Source organism: Linepithema humile, chromosome 4 (genome assembly GCF_040581485.1).
Source record: "Linepithema humile isolate Giens D197 chromosome 4, Lhum_UNIL_v1.0, whole genome shotgun sequence".
Taxonomy (NCBI): domain Eukaryota; kingdom Metazoa; phylum Arthropoda; class Insecta; order Hymenoptera; family Formicidae; genus Linepithema; species Linepithema humile.
Window position 1 is genome coordinate 26232916 of NC_090131.1, and position 15772 is coordinate 26248687.

General features: G+C 37.8%; 1 protein-coding gene and 1 long non-coding RNA gene across 2 annotated transcripts in view; both read right to left on the bottom strand.

Annotated features, from left to right (window-relative positions):
- Positions 1-15754, bottom strand: part of LOC136999593 (uncharacterized) — a 61978-nt gene extending 46224 nt beyond the window's left edge. The window contains exon 1 of the long non-coding RNA XR_010889913.1: positions 3761-15754. This is a non-coding gene — a long non-coding RNA (uncharacterized lncRNA). The remainder of the gene's footprint in view (positions 1-3760) is intronic.
- Positions 1-15772, bottom strand: part of Invadolysin (leishmanolysin-like peptidase, invadolysin) — a 246089-nt gene that overhangs the window by 224178 nt on the left and 6139 nt on the right. The gene's annotated exons all lie outside the window — the stretch shown is intronic.

The window sequence follows — 15772 nt, forward strand, 5'->3', positions numbered from 1 at the left end:
CATCCAAATTATTAACGACCAATTGGCACGTCATTTTCGACATGCATAAAAATATACGCGACCTTGCGCGAAATGAGAGCGTAATTTCATGCAACAAATCCAGCGCTTTCACGCAAAGAGCTGTTACGATTGTGATTATACGTTTTCGTAATACATGTAAAGGTAATGCCTCATTGCAACGAAAATTACGGTGATCGTGCGCTTAATTTCGCTGCTCACTCAATTGTTCTCGGGAGAAAGCGCTATAAAATTAAGCACAATTCTATTGCCTATAACGGCTACCGCAATAAAGCTTCGAGCTTAGACTTTATCGCAATGCATACTTTCGCGATATGCATATTTCTCTCTTTAGATTTCTCTGACTTGCTGCTACCAAGTCGTTAAACATGTAACTCATTTGCTAATAACGAATATGATAAACCGACGCCGCGTGTCATAAATTACGCGCGCGCGCGCGTTAAATAACTCGATATTAAATAAAGTCAAACGAGAATATCATTCGGACTATTCCCGCGGTATTTTGCGGCTATCCAAACCGGAACGTACAGAATATCTTTTACGCAAGTGTATCCCGATAAAAATAAAACCTAAAAATATTTCGCGCAGCTTGCGGACCTCGCATCGGCAAGCGATCGATACCGCGTGGCGAGTCGACTGCTGTGAAACCGATCGGAGCCTGTTTCGGCTCTTCCGCGGAAATGCTGCGCAACGTCCACCGAAAAAGAGCAACTTCTAGTCAATCCACATCCGCGGTAGCTACAAGCGAGCTTTTGTTCCGTGTAGCCCAGGTCACCGGATATATATACGCCGTGCACCCTCGATTTTCCAGCCTGTGGAGGTCCCGGTTCGTGCCCCGCCTACAAACTCAATCTGATTAGACGAGCAAGCGGCCAACCAAGGGAACCAACCAGTCGATCCGAATTCGGGATCTCAAATTCGCGCCGGTTACGTGCCGTCGACCGTTACTCGCGCGCGCGTGTGTACGTGTATGTAAGCGCGCCGCAGCGCACACCGCATCCCTCCGCATCGCATCATCCCCGTTGTACTCTGAGATAGAGGCTCGCCCGGATCACGGCGAACGACGGCGAGCCCGTTGTTGCGCGCTGAGACTGATGGAACGGATATACCAGGCGCGCACCATGTCTTTGAGCCGTATCAAGGGTTCGGGTACCATTTAGCATGGCCCTAAGTCGCTGTTAAGGCGCGCATACGCGGCACCTGCATGCATTGTGTGCAGACGCGCGGCTACCGCCGCGTACATGTGCATTGTGTTCTCCACTAACTGTCGGGCCGAGTCGCTTCCACGGTACGCTGGGACAAATCACGGCTGTCGACGTGAATGCGTCGCGTGTACACGGACTAGACCGGCGGCTTGATCGATATGTTAAAGTTACATCTTACATGAGGTTATGCTATCGGATGTCCTACATACATAGATAGTCCGCGAAACTATCCCTATCTCATGATCTTTAGTGTCTCTTGCGAGAGACAAAGTTATTCCGTATTTTGTGAATTCTTTATATTTTTACACAGATTTATTCATAGTGACAGAAATATTCAAATAGCATACCGATCTTTGTTTTCTAAATATTGTATATGCAATTTTCATCTTTCCGTCTTCATTATCTTATTGCATTGCAACAAATATATTTCGGGTAAGATATGTCATAGATTATAAAAGATTTTTGAATAAACGACTCGATATTTTTATTTAAATGAGGCAAATGGAAACTCGTAACACAACTCGTAGACAGGATATCCTGAAACATTCAAAAACTGCTGGGACGCATCGCGAAGTTCGATAGACTTCGCAGATGCGAGAAATGCAGCAAGTTTATTGAAGTGCATACCGCCTAATGTAGCTCGCGGAATTTTTATTCACACGAAACAGTTCAAATTTTACGATTGGAAGATGGTAACGGAAATGCACGCAATTTTATAGTTTTCTACACGCGAGAATATTTTCAGAAAGTAACCAGCTGTGCGTTCGTGGCGACCGTAAGTTATAGCTGCGAAAATCCAGAATGATTTATAGCCAACTTGATCGTACATTTTTCTCAGTGCTCCCATTACCTTATCATTCGCTCTATGAGCACTGTACACGTTAGTGATTTGCATTATAATTACGTTGCAACGTCACCTCTTGTTTCAAATATAAACGAGAGCATTATTGCTTCATAACGATGCCATATATATTGAGCTAGGGATATATCGTCTTAAATTCTCTTCAAACTCTCAATAAAAATTGTAAAGTTATGTATAAAAACCGAAAGACCCAGATATTATATTTAATATCCATATAATAGTAGAAATAGTATTGCCAAAAGTAAAAGATATATTTCAATATTAAAAAAAATAGACGTCAAAATATTTTCCAAGAGCAATATTTATATCGCAGCAAATTTCAGTCGTTTGTTGCACAAGCCGCTAACAATCTGTTTCATCGTCATGCAATTTCTTGCAGGGCATTTAAGGCCATAAATTTAACACGAATAACAATCGCCGCGAGCGATTTATATCTCCACAATCTCTCGCTCGTAGAAATTTTATTTATTATATTATAGAATTAAAAAGACAATGACACAACAATTCGCATCTTAATCGCAATTAAGTTTTTCTGAAGCTCCAATAAAAAGTTTATAGAAACAAGCACGAAGCATCTCGAATTGCAATTGAATTATTAAAAATTGTAATCTCGTTTAACATTCATTTGCTCGTAGAAGCAATTAAAGATTAACCGAGAATTTACCGTTGCGAATCTGACTACTAACTTTATAAAATATAAAAATAGCATAGCCTGTTTGTACTTCGTTTGTACCACACTTTTTTTGTACCTCAGAGTTAAAAATTACAGAGAAGTTAAAAATGGTCAGCAACTATGAGATATTTTAATTTTACTAGTACCATTCAAAAGAGCATCGTTTGTATCCATTTTTATCACTTTGATTTTTGTTGTACTTCAAAGGGTTCAAAGATACAATTTTTTTTCAGTTTTTTATAATCGACCAAAAGGGTAACTCTGTCAATTTTTTAATATTTTAAAACAGCCAATGGCACTCGAAAGAGCATCGTTTATGCCTGTTTGTACCTTTGTAATTTTCCCCATAATTATTAGTGATAATTTTTAAGCTACAAAAAAAGTGTGGTACAAACAGGTATAAACGAATTACAAACTGGCTATACTATTTATTTTCATATTTTATAAAGTTAATAGTCAGGTTCACAACGGTTGAGAATTTCAGTTTGATGCCCCTTACATTCAGTTTCGATGGATAATACATAATAGAAAGCAAATCAATTACATCGGCTGTTACGAAGCAAATAATTACATTTCAAAATGCAAACTCTGCAGAGAATAATCAATGTTCAGTGCTATAATTCATGCTCATTCTCTTCCGTCCTATTAATAATAAATAAATATTGCAATCCATAATTAATACCAATTTGCGTATATATCCTTAAATTTATGGTTTCCAATTTAAAAATATTACTTATTGTGCACCATAAGAAATATCCGTCCGGCTTCGATTTAATTAAAGAGACCCTTGCGTTACATCGCCGAATTCTTATAACTACTCTAAAATTTTAATTGGAAAAGTTTCAGCAAGCACAAGCGAGATACAAGCGCAGGAACTGACCTTTTAATTAATGCTGCATTGTGAATGCATTTAGTAATAACGAAGCAGCGAGGAAAAAGCGACAAAAGAAGAACACTTTTGTTTGCGCGGTATACTTTGCGGTTGTAATTAGCACAACTCACGTTTGCTGCAGAAATGCGGCGTTTAAAGAAATCACCATCGCTGTCGGCGTCCTTGCGAGAGAAACAGTTTTTACATGGAAGCTGTACAGCTTCTATGTAATTGCCGTTCATGCCTACGAGTTAATACACACGGCGCAATACCGTGTTTATATTTATGCAGAATCCGAGACGAAAATGCCGTTTATGTGAGTGACGGGAAATAAATCTGCAATAAAGTTTAAAAAATAATTTCTGCCGTGCGTTTTTGAGTTTACATAGTAAAAGAGAACGATGTAATCAAATATTTTTGTATTTATGTGATATTATGAAAAGAAATATTATCAATACGCTTGATTTTTGTTACGATAGTATATTTCTTTAACTAAAAAGAAAATCAAGAATCTTATCCTCGTATCTTGTGAAATGCAAGAGAAAAAAATTGCAACGCATTACATTATAATCAATGCTTTTAATCAAATAATTGTAGGATGCTGATAAAATAAAAAGTAAAATTGTACTAAGAATTATACCTGACTGAACTTTATCTATTGTCCAATCTAAAGTGAAAATCGCATTTAATGTTATGGTAGACTGAAATTCGAATAATACTTAATCTGTGTTGAATTAATTTTAACATTTCATATGCTCTACGCATATGCTTTCTAATTTGCAAAATAATTTTTAAAATATACTAGACGATGCAAATAAAAAATAAAATGCCAAATAATTTTCTGAGTTCGGAAAAGTTTTCTACTTGAAAAAAAAAAAAAATACGCACACTGACCTCTTTAAATTCGTCCCTTGTTTCGGGCAATACAATACATCAGGTGCGTGCCTGGCGCGAATGCGGAAGTGCGCTATGTATATCAAAAGAGAATAGACGGTAGGAAAACGCGAGGCAAAAGTTTCACCTGCGCGAGTGCGCGCGTGCGAACGGCGTCCCAGCTCGCGGAATAAGTTTAGCGCACGAAACGCTATTTGCACAAGAAGCGGTAAACTCGGAACTCTTCAGCGAAAAGTTTCGCGGGCAACTTCTCGAGTTGTAAAATCAAGCGGCGTGGCGTGTGTCCCTCTCCGACGGTCCTTCGCCTAGATATCAGAGATTGCCCTCCGACCTCGTCCGAGAGGACGTGCCGTGAAATGCATCCCGAGCGAACGAATCTCATCGAATCGGTAGGGTCGGCTGTATCCTAATCTCGTTGCTTGTCGTGAATTCACCCGTGATACCTACTAACAAACGCGGTAGCGTAACACAATGAGCTTCTGACGTGATTCTCCCTCTCGGCTGATAGCGAACTGGTACAATCGTGACCGCAAATGCGGTCACGCATACACCGAGAAATATCGCAGAAAATTCTACCTTGGAGAAGAAGCTGCTGATTTTTATTTCATTAAGATTCCATTTAGGACTGATTTTTCTTCGTTAAATAATTTAAAATATATGAAATATATCTAGTTCCTGTCGATCGTATAATTTTGCATAGCTTTAATTTAAGAATTTATTAAAGCCAGTTATATGGAATAGTTTTAACTGACCACGAAATGTATTTTCTTTTAGTTGATGTTTACAAACGTTTGTAAGAAAAATACCAATGGTTATCGTACAATAAATGTTAGTTTTCTAAATATAGTGGTTCAACTCGCTCGGGACGCTTTTCATTGCATTGTTTATCGTACATCGCTACTACGGCTTTTCTTCCATCTTTGAAACCATAAAATTACGCTCGAGTAATTCTTCTCAATTTGTTTCGCATGCAACGACAAGCACTATTGTACACGACCATTCTTAATTTCACCAATTTTCTGGATGTGACCCTAGACGACCATCTACACATTATAGTATCCACCGAACTTCACGCTTTCGACAACCGACAAGCTCCAATAAATATCATATTAAGCAGAATACAACACAATATAATACAATGTACAATACAATCAAAATTATTCGAAAGTAGGTCTGCGCTTTGACCTTAAAAGCGTTTCTTAATAGCGTCAATGCTACACGATTTATATAAAAAATTTATCGTGTGTCTATATCAACGCAATGTATTCGAACTTTTTTAAATCTTGGAAAGAGATTCATGTAAAAAAATTTTAATAGTGTGACGTAAATTGATTTTTTGCGTCAGATTATTAAAGTTTGCGTATTTTCGTTCTAAATTGGAAAGTCGAACGGATAAAATAATTAATTTATATATAAAAGTAAATATAGAATGTATTTTTAAATTATAAATAATTTTCGTACGATAAAAGCAAACAAAACCTCAAATATTTCGGGCTCTTGATCATTAGTAATTCCACTTAATTAAAATAAAAATATCAAGATATTTAACGTTGAAAAATTAGAATCTAAACCACAGTCGGTGCTTAATTCGACATTAATGCGACTGTTCCGCAAAGCGAAGACAGCAAGTAAATTAAGATAACTCAATCGCGCGTGACGTAAATTAATTTATTTCCCAACGTACAGTCGCTAATAAACCAAACGAGCAATTTCATCGAAAATGTGACCGTGTAACTTAACCGCATTTATAGGATTTACGCCGAACACCGTCGTCGTCCGTGAACACCGCTCAACGGCTGAATAATTAATAGTTTAATCTAAGTCCTCGCGGCCCGCGGTATGATTGCGGCAAATATTTGCGTTAAAGCAACCGCGATCGACTGTGACATTTTCGACGGCGTGGCTCCTGATTTCGATTTCGATCCGAATCGATCATTCATTATGGAATTAACAGGCAGTCGCATGACAACGAAAACATTACCATTATTTTCGTCTCGCGCTAATCCGCCAAATCCGCTCTACCGTATAAATATTCGCGTTCCCCTAACCACCGAATCATTTGTTCATAAATATTGATACGTTTAAGCTAAATGAGGCAGTTCGAATTTTAATTCCCCGGCGAATGCCTATTGCGATATTGTAAAATGGCTCGGCAATTTGTTATCATTGTTATCAACGCAATCCATATTTAATTGAATGCTACCTAATATTTTTCAGCCTTTCTGGTTAACCTCTCATGGACAGAATTATTGGAGCGCATTTGAAATATTCATCGCAAAACAATTTAAATAAAAAAACACGTAGCACTAAAGACAATTATTTTTTGCTCGAATCGTGAAAATATTAAAAAGTTAAAATTTGAAAATAAACATTTAGAAAAATAAAATAATTACAACATTTTATTAATCAAAAAGCCGTTCTTGTTTTCTCGTTTATTCTCACATACACATGCGCCTATCGTAAAAATAATAGTGAGTTTTATCGTAAAAAAACTGTGTTTCTAGTTTATTTAAAAACTTCTAAAAAAAAGTTGTTTACTTTTACTTTAAATCGATATAATCAACTAAAGCAATAATAGTTAATTGTTAAATGTATGTCGAATTGTTAGCATCACGTTGATTGCGAAAATAAATAACGAAAAAACAAAAAACTAGTTGTTAAGTTACAGTTGACACTGATTGGCATCACTTCCGACAGTCTATGAAATTATTTTCCGACACCTGATATCTCCGGCTGGCCTTCTATCAATTCGAAAATCCCTGGTTTTCAGAGCAACAAAGAGTACATACACCTTGAACGCTGATTTACGTCACAATCGACAAGAAAGGAGAAATCCTGTTTTGTTCGGTTAGAGCTTAGGTTTCTTGTACAGAGCAACGTATGTACACGTGTGAATTGGCCGATCGATGAGCGCAACTCTGGTTACCTCTTCATTCATCCCACCTTAGACCACCCACTGAAACTGCGCACACCGTCGCATGCATCGACATTGCCGCACACATACACGCAGAATACGTCCACGTGAAGTAGAAACTTTTACCGAAGAACGAAAGCGACGTAAAGCCCCGACCAGATTGGTTTACTTCTGAGGCCACTTCGCTCAGGATTCTCGTTGGACGTGCTAGATCTGCCATCGGAAATCTCCCGCGCTTCACGCCCGCGAGAAATCCCTGCGTACTCTTCCTCTTCCGCGCTTCTCCCCTCGACGCGTCCGTCCTCGACGACCCCCTCGTTTTCCCGGCTTCGTCAAGAGCCCCGGAATTACAACACTTGTTAGAATGAGCGTGACGTTGTCTAGGGGGTTACGCTTGGTACGCCGCCAAGAAATTGTGCATCGCGGAGATGTCAACACGCAAACGCTTTCGAGGTCGGGGAGAATATTATTTTATAGGGCAAGTTGACGGACAACATAAATAATGGAAGTGAGAGTTCGCGATTGGACGCAGAATACGTAATAAGTTTCGATAACTTCCGCGAGTCGACAACTTGGCGGCGATCGTAAAACTTGATCGCGAATAAAAATATCATGCACTTGTGCAGAAATGTAGAAAAATTTATCTAAAAATCTAGCTATTTCTTTAAGCATAACAATATATCCGCCAACTTTAGGAAAGCGTAAAAAAAAATATATAATATATACGATTCTCGATTGCACTCTTCAGATGCTTTGATTATCATTACACATTTTTATACCGGTATAAAAATTTATGAGTTTTACTTTTTAGTTTAACAACTTTTTAGTTTTACGCTTGATCGCACCGCTTGTCATCGTGAAATATTATTCAATCATGACTGCATTGTAGTTAAAGCTTTCTAGAGTATGATATAATTTTTCGCAATCAAGACCGCGTTGTCGGAAAAGCGAGCAGATTCAACAACGAACCGGCATAATCTCCGCCAAGGAACGAGCGAAATGCGATATCCTGGTACGCGCGACAGGGCAGGAAATGCAAAACGCGGCCGCCTTCGCGGAAATGGAATATTAAGCTCATCCGCGGATGGTCCACTAATTAGCGCAGCGGCGACGTTCCCGAAATGTTTCGTACCCTTCTGCTTTGAACCCTATTCATCCTCGCCTCGAGTTTACCGTCACTGCCATTGTCTGTTCAAACAATCCGCCGTGATTAATCCAGAACGTTTCCTGCGAAAACTATGACCCGTTGGTGGACAGACGGCCCCCGGCCGTCTGTCTACGCGCGTCGACTGCGGAATTTATGCCAATAAAGTTTCTACAATGATGTAGTGATGGTCGTTTTAGTACGCAAATGTAAAGATTCTAAACACTACGTAACCGAAAAATAAAACGTGTAAATAATCTTTCCTGAAAATTAACGACAAACTGTCAAGAGTGTTAAATAAAATCATACGTGGAAGAAAAAGGTTCGGGGTTCTTCGCAGACGTTGTAAAACGCAAAGTCTTGTGTATCCGAGAAATAAACACTGCGCGCTCCGACTGAAGCCGACAATTTCTTATCTTACTAAAACCGTTGTACTAAGCAAATGTGCTTCTCCCTATGAAAGTTTCTTTTAAGGTTTAATTATGTCCAACCGTAAGACCTCTTAAATTCCGCGGATAAATTCCTATTTCCTTCGTTGGAGAAGTAAAATAAAGGGACACAACTGAAGATAATTGAAACTCGTAGGATTAACAACGAAGCGCGAAGAAGCGTGCGTATATATGTATAGAATTAAAAAAAAGACAAACGCTGGTTTTAAATGCCACGTTTTATCAAAGAAAAATCGATCGTTTTATTGACAAGCGCGCGCGATATTGCGGTCCGCATAAATTGTTATCTTACTGGCGCATCGCGCGCTTCTTTTTCCCCAGATACAGACAAGCGGTTGTGGATCCCGATATGAGTGCCTATGCGGGAAATTACTCGGCAATTTTTACGATCGAATGGACGTCCCAAACGGGCCGTTCTTTATTAACGAAAGGACGAGCCGAAGGTGCCGCGCTGGCAAAAAGTTCCGAATATGCATGGCTATGCAATTCGCGCAGTCCCTAGAGGCGCAAAAGTTGGCTGGGCAAAAAACGGCGGAAAAACGGGACGCAAAAGGACGAGAACAAGCGCGGCAGCGGTAGAAAAGGGAAGAAAAAAGAGCACGTCGCACCGCACGAAGCGACCGGCTATCCATTTTCATTCGAAGCGAGCGATGCCCCGAAACTTTCAAAGCGGCCGCAAAGGCAATACGTAATCCGGCTCCGGTGACGCGCGACTCCGCCAATTTCACGTCCCACTATTTTGATCGAGGTTAAGGTTACACCGTTATACTACTCCCGAGTGAGCGATTCGTTTTATTAAATTCTCAGGCTGCCAGGAGAAAGTTTGCATTTCCCGGCGACGGCGAACGTGGAAAGCGCGACTTTAGAAGCGTTTTAATTTGCTTTTGTTCGTACACACTTTCAGCTGATAACCATCGGAACGCGTACGGAATACTATTTCTCGTCGCACAAGGTGAATATCAACGTTCCGAAACCGATTGTAATAATGTAACCTCTTCATAAAAATTTGGCCCACGCGTCTCCCACGCCCAAAATGTTTGAAAATGTTCGTAAACACGTGAAAAAAAAAAACCAAGTAATAATTTATTTCTGAAAAACTGTTTGTTATGTCAAATCAATTTATCTTTCGCGACTACGTACCTTCCGTTCGAGGTCAATCAATGCTCAACGCAAACACAAAAAGTTTAATCTCAGCCCGGAGTCAGTCTAGATTAAACGAATTCGACTTGATTGCAAGTTCGATTAATGGAGGAACGTTTCATCGAAGTTATCTACCGGAACACGTTCATCCAATCATGACTGTAACCGTCGAGTTTAAAATTGGATTTATTTCGACATTCGTTAACAGTTCTGGTTGCCTACCGACCGCCATGGTATTTTTCCTTAGGCATACGGATGTACGAACGAAATTAATTTTATTAAATTATAAAGCAAACAGCATAATTCTAACGTATTTAATTTACACTCCATGTAAACATTACTATTTTATCCGATTATCTTGTTCACACATCCTTATATAATTAATTGCTAAACAAATTTAATCTCATTCGTATCGTTGTATCTATTATTTTTTATAAAACTATTCTTATATTGCGTGAAATATATCGCGAAAAAAAGTCTTGCACATATGATGTTAAATAATTCCAAAAGAAATACGGAAGTTTAAATAAAAGCGTAATAATTAAAAATTTTCCAGGAAAAGAAAATTTCTCATAATAGAATGTCTTATAACATAAACAGCATGACGTATAAAATTCTCACATACACCATATTAAAGACCTTCGTTGATGTATAAAAGATATTCGTGTGAAAGATGTTTCTCATCGCGGAAAATCCTCTTGCGATACACGCAATCAATTGCTGCAGAATATATCTCGGAACGCGTAACGAACGGTCAGATTCGCCGCTTAAATACGCCACTTATGTGTGTATCATGAGTATTTTAAGAAAATAACAGAGTAAATAAGAAGCATAGCGCGTGTCGTGAGCGACATATAGCGTGACACGGCAATAATTATTTATTGATAAGAGACGGTGGCGCTGTTACCACATCATTATTACAACATACAAGACAAGATTTAATTTGCACGTTCAATGCGCTGTCGTTGCTGTAACCATTTGGATATAATGCATGATCTTGGTTATAGACGCGGTACGTTCGTTACTAAATCCTCTCCGACGCTCGCAGAAGTAATGTAATATTCAAACAACAATTTAGAAAGCTTTGTTGCGTGCTGATTTAAGTAGCCCGTGTAATCAGAAGCTACTAATGAGGAACGTTGTATGCCCGACCTGATTAACAGCTAATACGAGTATATTAAAGCGGTCGCGCGCCGGAACACACGAAGTCTGCACGTGTTTCCATATTCGCTTGGGATAAAACGCGGCTCGTGCGTGCCTAGAGTTTTAAATCTTCTCAAATCAGATTTGCGATCCGAAAATATCAATCTGCCTACAGATATTTATTCCTTATTCACAAATGTATTATAATGCATTGCGTAATCGATATAAATAAAACCTTTTAATACACGATAAATTGTAATAATTTATTTTAATTTAGCTTAATTTGCATTTATAGGTTTTAACGCCTTTGCTCGATCGATCCGTGCCGAAGGATCGTCAAATAAACGCAATACGTAAAGCTCACGTGTCCGGTTTCTATGACGTCCAACCCTATTTGAGCCCCCCCCCCCCCCCCTCACCGTCGAGTATATCGTTGCACGTCTCACGAAGCCCATAAACTTCGATGGGAATCGAGTTTCTTAATAACCTCCCTGCGCGAGGTTTCAGCCGACCACCTCGTAAATAAATCAGAGCCGGAGAAAAATATCGGATTGTAAGCGCGCCCGCGCGTACGTGTACGCCAGCGAAATTCCATTCGCGTACACTCTCATTGAAGCGCTCGTAGGAAAGTTTTTCCTATGAAATCGCGCGACCTTCGTTTTACTTTTATTCCCGCCGCGATTGCAAGAGAGCGCGAAGTACTTCCGATAATCGTAATGAAAACTTGACACTCGTGCCGCGCGTTCTTCTCGCTGCCGGAGAAAATTACGAGGATAATCGTAATGAAAACTCGACACTTCTCTTCGCAGGAAAAGCAAATTACGTGATATTACGTGTAATTATCTCTTTTATAGATATTACGAGTGCAACTGCGTCACGTCAAACAGATTTAAATTCTGATACTATGAGTTTCAAATTTCCTTCTTATTCATGTGTTTAATCTAATGTAATTAATTTTCTCATGTGCAATTTTATAATTAAAATCGCGATTTACGAGTGAAAATTTTTTACGCTCCTAAATCATTACGTAACACATGTTTTACATAAGAAAAAAAAAAAAAATTGTGACATCCAAAATGTACTTTCTCCACAACAAGATTCGCAGGAAGATAATTTTACACGATATACAATATCGATTTAAGAGGAATATTGCAACTTTCCCATCTTATTAGATTGGTGAAAAAGAAAGCAACCGGTAAACAGCTGGCAGGACGCCAGCGAAGGACGCATAACTCTACCGCGCTTTTTCTCGCAAGGCTCCCGTACGGAATAAGGAAGCGATAGCATCAAAACGTGTATTATTTCCTTAAGAGAGCGCGAAATCGGTATGTGATGACGGCGAGATCGTCAGACAGAAAGTTTCGCGAATATTGGTGCGCAATGTCATGAGGCGACAAGCACGAGCGGAGACGCGATACTGCATACGTGAGTGGAACGCCGTGTCGATTGTAAACTTTTATATTCGCATTCAAATTCTTTTTAGAACGGCCCTTAAAACGAATATACTCACGTACGAAACATCGCCGTACACCTCGGCTACGAGCAGTCGTTCGTGAGATCGTTAGAAACTGGCTAGTTTGTAGCGCGGAACAAGTTGCGCCACAAATATCCTAACTATTGGCGGAAAAAAAAGCTTAATTTATCGACAGTGTAACAAAAATATTTTTATTATATTTTTGTTCAAAATACGAATAAGAGAATTTGAAACATTAATAATTATGCATATACGTATATAATCGTATAAATTTTGTTCTAGATATAGTGTATTTTTAACGTGTCGCGGGAGAATATACGTTTTTCTCGTTTACTTTTCATTTTCTCCAATAAAAAAAAATCAAATGTTGAAATCCTTTTATTTTTGTTTTGAATGATATCTAAATTCGCATAGTGTATAGGAACAATAGAATCGGCTGCTCAAACTCTGAAATAGCCACAGGCACAATATTGTACCACATCGAATATTCTGGTTTTTCACCCAATTTCCTGTCAAAATGGAAAACTATTTTTTAACGCAAGAAAATAAACAAGTTTCCAAAGAAAAAAATCACTTTTGACTTGAATTTGTATGTCGAAGTGGCATGAAAATATTCTTGCGTTATGGATTGAAAACAGAAATTACCATGGACTGATTTTTAACATAAAATATATCTAATCACATATAAAAGCTTGATAGTAATCAACATTTTATAATTATTTATAATTATAAAAAATCTTTGTCATTTTTCGTGAGAAAAAGTTTTTCGCGCTTATATAGAATTATAACGAATATTATAACGAATTAGAGATCAAGAAACATTGTGCTTTTTCATAAACTATTTTTATAAAAATACTTTTATCATAGCTATGTCAACGTCCGCGAGCAAAAATTGTCAAATCTGATGAAATGTCAGTCGATATCAAATTACTTCGTTCCGCGAATAGAGAATTATACGTTCACCAACTGTTCCGACCCAGTAAATTGAGTCTATTTTTTCGACCCAAAGAAGAATTCGAAATTAAAACAAAAACTGAATTGTTTGTCTACTATTTCAAAAATTCTACCACATTCATCTATTGTTCATCTATTGTTTCCTATCATGCGCGACATAGTCTGCTTTTAAAAAGCAAAATTAAAATCTACATAAAACTACTACAATATCCAATAAACGATACAAGCTCTTCGATATAACATATATTCCATCAATCTCGCCATTCTTTTCATCTCTATGAAACCTTTGACTGAAATAACCTTTATTTTTCTTTGACTGAATTTTAATGAGACATTTTTTTCAAAACTTTTCAGTTTTCAATATTAGCTGTTATTGTATTCGAGTTTCCAATCGTTCAACCTCTAATTAAATTTCTGCAGAAAACATTATTTCAAACTGTAGAATTTAATTTTATAATGTAATCAAGTACTAGAAATAAAAATATTCTTTTTTTTTCGATGCTTATTATGCAAAAACTATTGCTGCCTTGGTATTTTTGCTCAGTGAAATGTATTCAGTGGTGGCAAAATGGTATTAGATAGTGGAATATCTTATAGATCGATAAATTTGCAATATAATATTGCGTGACAATTAATATTTATAATATTGTAATTAATATTCATCGTGATGATACAATTGCTGCAACGTTATAAATCGACCATCAAATTCCAATAGCAACAAAATTCGTTCTATATAATATTATTTAATTTAAAGAATACCTATTACGGCAAATGAGATAGAGCTTTAATAAAATAGCTAATAATGGTGTCGATAATGCAATGTTTAAACAAATTTTATAAAATGTACCGAGAACGTGTAACAGGAAATTAGATCATTACGCAATTTATCTCATCTAAACATAGTTTCGTTTTATTCGACGTAACGACATAAATAACTGGTATGCAAATTGGATAAACTGCTATGATGACAATAAAAATATAGAAATATTATACATTGAACCTTCTTTGAAATATATTGTCATACTTAATAGTTATTTTACATTATTTTTAACGATTGCCTAAAGTGATCATTTTTATATTGCGCATAAATTAAGTTAACGTACTTACTCTCAAAATCATACATTGAACAACTTATATATTGCTTAATTATATTATATTATTTTGCATGGATCTCATCCATGCAAAGATTAAACGGAAAAAAGGTGTTAAAGAAGATATCATGTGACTTAATTTCACTATTCAACTCAAAAATTGATTCAATGAACATCCATCCAATCGTACAATAAGCTTCAATGAGACTGATTGTGCGTAAAACGCGACGCGAGAGCAGTTAAAGGTCAGCGCGGCAAGACATCCCGCAGCAGCACGTGTCTGCTACGAAAACACGTGTTTCCCCCTCCCCCCCAGCGCGCATGGAAACATTCACCCAAGTTTCCTTCTGTTAGTACAACGTGGGAATGGCGCAGTGCACGTGAATGAAATAACACACATCTCAATCGCTATAAATATCATGTATGATGCTGCAGGGCAATTCTACACAAAAGCTCGTAATTATAAAAATACATAAACCGCACAATGCGAATGAATGTAACAATGTTGCCATATAAAATTTATTCGGATTACTATTAGCACCGTAATATTACGAGATTCTATAAAACGTGGTAAAGAACATATTAAAGTGTTTGATAACCGTCGTTATGCACAATCTGTGTAAAGAACTGTATGACCACTATGCTATATGTGCGAGAGAAACTAACACGTGTGAACGCACGCGACGCCTACTGTCACGAATGACAATAACTGATACTGTTACCTTCAAACAAACATTCCTTCCAACAAAAGGGTAAAAATTCGTCGAGAGGTAAACAAAAAGCGATTTGTAGACACCAAATATTTATATCCGACGAATAGGTACTGGTCTAAATATTGCATCGCAGAATACATCGACGTATGTGAATGCGCGAAGGAAGGAGACAGCGACCGTCGCCGTACGAAGCAAAAGAGAGGTTAGAATCGCCCTTCGCAATGCTT